This window comes from Antechinus flavipes, unplaced genomic scaffold (assembly GCF_016432865.1).
Source record: "Antechinus flavipes isolate AdamAnt ecotype Samford, QLD, Australia unplaced genomic scaffold, AdamAnt_v2 unplaced_scaffold46, whole genome shotgun sequence".
Lineage (NCBI taxonomy): Eukaryota > Metazoa > Chordata > Mammalia > Dasyuromorphia > Dasyuridae > Antechinus > Antechinus flavipes.
This window is the reverse complement of record NW_026262326.1, coordinates 7,341-12,306: the sequence shown is the minus strand read 5'-3', so window position 1 is coordinate 12,306 and position 4,966 is coordinate 7,341. Positions and strand designations below refer to the sequence as shown.

The 4,966-nt window shown below is 33.4% G+C and overlaps 1 pseudogene; it reads left to right on the top strand.

Moving 5' to 3' along the window:
* Window positions 1-236: 236 nt before the first annotated feature.
* Window positions 237-1,770, top strand: LOC127543347 (annexin A2-like; annotated as a pseudogene).
* The last annotated feature ends 3,196 nt before the right edge of the window (window positions 1,771-4,966 follow it).

The following is a 4,966-nucleotide window of genomic DNA, read 5'->3' as shown; positions in this document are numbered from 1 at the left end:
TCCTCTAACTAGCTATATTTTTTTGGACAAATTAAATTCTCTGAACTTTAGTTTCTTCATTTTAAAAATAAGGTAATTAGTGTGGAAATGCTTTGTATAGAGTGAGAAGAGTATTAGATTCAAAGTCAGAGGACTTCAGTTTAGAATTTGTCTCTGCCCTTTACTAGCTCAGTAAATGTGCAAAAATTCACAGTGATTCTTTGAGAGACAACTAGGTAGACATGAAGCATATCTAGCTCCCTGCTCTCCCAGTTCTTTGTGCAGCTTTTTAAAAGATGTCTAGAATTCATGAAATTTTTACAAGATTGTGATCATTCTAACCTACAAGTCTCCATGGCTCTGTCAAAACTAATAACAATTTTAATGCTGAAAGAGATGCTATTAAGTGAAATGAGCAGAACCAGGAGATCATTATATACTTCAACAACAGTACTGTATGAGGATGTATTTTGATGGAAGTGGATTTCTTCGACAAAGAGAAGATCTAACTCAGTTTCAATTGATCAATGATGGACAGATGCAGCTACACCCAAAGAAAGAACACTGGGAAATGAATGTAAACTGTTTGCATTTTGCTTTTTCTTCCCAGGTTATTTATACCTTCTGAATCCAATTCTTCTTGTGCAACAAGAGAACTGTTCGGTTCTGCACACATATATTTTTTCTAGGATATACTGTGACATATTTAACATATATAGGAGTGCTTGCCATCTAGGGAAGGGAGTGGAGGGAGGGAGGGGAAAAGTCGGAACAGAAGTGAGTGCAAGAGATATTGCTTTAAAAAATTAGCCAGGAATGGGCTCTGTCAATAAAAAGTTATAATTATTTAAAAAAATAATCTCTCTCTCTCTCTTTCTCTCTCTCTCTCTCTCTCTCTCTCTCTCTCTCTTTCTATATATATATATATATATACACATATATATATATATGTTTATCATGCAAAAAAAAAAGAAAGAGATACTATAAATATTGAGGTGCCCATCAAGACCAATGGAACAGATGAAGTTATCACCATCAACATTCTGAGAAATAGCAGTAGTGAATAAAGGCAGGACATTGCCTTCACTTATCAGAGAAGGACCAAAAAGGAACTTGCAAAAGCAATGAAATTGTCCTTATTTGGCCACTTGAAGACAATAATTTTGAATCTTTTAACAGTACCTACTAGTATGATGCTTTGAAACTGAAAACCTCCATGAAGTCCTGGGTACTAATAAAAATTCCCTCATTGAGATCATCTGCTCATGGACAAACCAGGTGCTCTATGAAATTAGTAAAGTCTATAGAAAAATGTACAAATGACTTGGTGGTGATGGTTGTGTGATTTATTATGAGTTGGGTATCTAAGATGCTTAGAAATTTTATGATACAAGAGTGAAGAGGAAGGAATCTGATGTCCCTAACTGATCAGTATTATGACTATAGGTAGTATGTGCTACTTCTAGAAAGAATTTGAAAGGAATAAGAGCTACAGACATGCTAGAAAGTATCAAGAAAGAAAGTATCAAAGGAGACTTCAAAAATGTCTTCCAGTGTATTCAGAAGAAGCCCCTGTATTTTGATGACTGACTTTATGATTGTATGAAAGTCAAGGGAACCAGAGATAAGGTCCTGATCAAGATATGGTCTCCTGCAGTGAGGTGGACAGATAAAAATTAGATCTGAATTCAGAGGCAGTATGAAATATCTCTTTTTTACTTCAGCTAGTAAAATACAAAAGCACACTATCAGATAGCACTCCTGTATCTTGTGGAAGAGATCACTAAATAATATGTGGAGAGAAGTTGTAATAGACAGAAACAATGCTTTCTGCTTTTCCTTCTTCATATTTTAGAAGATAAACTTGTGGTCATTTGCAACTAACAGTAAGTTGTTATTAGTCCTTATTAGGATGATGTTATATATATTTTTTGTTTTTGTGATTTGTTCCCAGGCCACTAGGCAACCCTGAAGGAGCAGAAAGCTGCAGGAAATACCAGGCTTAACTAATCTGCAAAACCCCAGTGACTGATTTTTTTCTACCAGACTGTCACAGGGAATTATGAATAGAGTTAGTTGTTCAGATTAGAGCATAGACTCATCAAGGCTAAACAGCAATTTATAAAATAAGAGACTGCTGTTTTTACTAGACTTCATTGCCCTTAATGTTCCTGATCAATGATCGTCTACCAACAACTTGAACATTTCCAGTGACAGAGATTCACTAGCACCTAAAGTCATCTATTTAGTTGTTTTTTAACCAATCTAATTAATTATTAATCTCATATTCACACAAACTAAAATTTCTTCTCTTCTAATTTTGTGTAAAAACAGTACTTGATGAGCATAACAGCCTGAAATAGAAAAACTGCAGTAATTATATCTGCAAATCTTCTTTTTGGATGAAATATCTTCAAATTTCAATCAATCAATACTTTCTATAATCCTCTGTTGTAGGGCCCAGCATGCATTTTATCCTTTTAATATCCCTTTATTTCAATTTTCAGACTGTTGTATTTTACAGCTTGTAGCCATTATAGGAATTATTTCCTCTATTGAATTAAATTCTACTTTTCTAAAATCTCTATTCCTCTATTGAACTGCCCCTGAAGCACAGAAGTAATTCAAAAAAAAAGCACTGATGACTTCAACTTCCAAGTTCCTTCTATTATCTCTTGATGTTTCATATGACCTGTTGTCCTATTACTACTATGGTGACCATCTTTTGGATGGTCCTCAATCCATTTTTCCATTGCCTCTAAATTATAGATATTTACTTTCTCTATGAGGAGCTACTCATTTTGGGGGGAAAAAAAGGAAAAAGTCTTAAAACATTCACCCTTATTCCTAAGATCAAAATAACAAGGAATAATAACTTTTTGGGGCATGCTGTCTGGCAGTGACTCATATCTATTTCGGTCTCTGTTCTCTTTTCACTCTCAGCTTGAGGTAACTGAACACTGGTAGGGGAAAAAAAAAAAAAAAACTGAAACATGATTGCTTATCTGATCTGAGACACAAAGATTCCCTCCCTTTCCTCCAAGACTAGGTTTTTAAGTAGAAAATGTGCATATTGACTGCTTTTAATTGAATTTGAATCATCAAGGTGCTCAGCTGTGCTATAGCACAAGTAATCAAGGAGTCTCCAGTGGATTAGGTTAGGACTTTGGGAAGACACTAGGACTTTTAAAAGGTCCATACCTAAAGCAATTATAATTTCAGGGCCTCCAGGACCCTACAGGATCAGGCTCTACAAAAGTACAGAAAAACTGTAAGAACTGTGAGTAAGTAGTTATTATGAGAAAAACAAACAAAACAAAAACAAAACAGAGTACTCCTTTAGGATACCTGGATCCAAACTATAGTTGGGTCATCAAATAAATTTATAGCTCTCTTTTAGCCTTAGTTTCATCATCTATAAAATGAGAGAGTTGAACAACTATGAGTCTTTGAAAGAGCGATGATTTTATAGCAAATAGTGAAGTAATACCTATCTTTCAGAGGGATGATGGCCTACTTAGGCAGAATTTGATTTATGTTGTTATCCAGGGACAGTACACTTAGACATTTTCACTTAAATGTTTTCCCCTAGCAGCTAATTGAGTGTGAACATTTACTTCTTGGGAAAAGAGCAAAAACTATAAATCAGGGCTTCTTTAATTATTTTGCTGGTTGTCTACACCTAAGAAAATAATGGAGAACATGGCAATAATACAGATTAAAGTCAATTGTTCTGTGATTTCATCTTCCCCCTCAGAAACATAATTACTAAACTTGTATTACTGCACCCCTTATCTAAAATACTGTATTCTGATTTAATTCTATCCTTTATATTCATTCACTCAATAACTGAAAATTATGTTAAAACTTTTCAAGTAGTCAAAGTCTGTTAGGATTTTTTTCACTAATAAGTTGTTCTGTTATTCTGTTGTATTTGATCCTTCATCATGCCTTTTGAGATTTTCATGGCAAAGATACTGGCTGAAGTATTTGCCATTTCCTTCTCCAGCTTATTTACAGATGAGAAAATGGAGGCAAAAAGTGGTTCCTGGGTTTGTTTTGGCAGATAGAAAGCCAAATTTGTCTACTGATATATTAAATGAAATTTCTCTTTCTAAATCTTGCTGATGAGCTTTGTCAGTAATATATAGAAATACTGATCATTTGTGTGAGTGTATTTTATATCCTGAAACTTTGCTAAAGCTGTTAATTGTTTCAAATAGGTTTTTGATGATTTTCTAGGTTTCTCCAAGTATATCATAATGTCATCTGCAAAGAGTGATAGTTTTATTTCCTCATTGCTTATTCTAATTCATTTAATTTTTTTTCTTATTGCTAAAGCCAACATTTCTAGTACAATATTGAATAATAGTGGTGATAATGGGCACCTCTTTTTTCACCCCTGATATTATTGGAAATGCATCTAGCTTCTCTCCATTACATTACAAATAATGTTTGCTGTTAGTTTTAGAAAAACATAACTTATTATTTTGAAGAAAATTCCCTTTATCCCTATATTCTCTAATATTTTTAATAGGCATGGGTGCTGCATTTTGTCAAGTTTTTCTGTATCTATTGAGATTATCATATGATTTCTGTTGGTTTCATTATTGATATGGACAATTATGGCAGTAGTTTTCCTTATATTGAAACAACTCTGAATTCCTCGTATAAATCTTGTATAAATTCTCATACAAATGTATAAGTGCATTATCCTGCTGATAAGTTGCTGTAATCTCTTTTCTAATATTTTATTAAAATTTTTTGCATTGATATTCATTTAAAAAATTGGTCTGTAATTTTCTTTCTCTGTTCTGGCTCTTCCTGGTTTAGGTATCAGCAGCATATTTGTGTCATAAATGGAACTTGGCAGGACTTCTATTTTACCTATTTTCCCCAATAGCTTATATAGTTTTGGAATTAATTGTTCTTTAAATGTTTGATAGAATTCACTTGTGAATCTATCTGACCCTAGAGATTTTTCCTT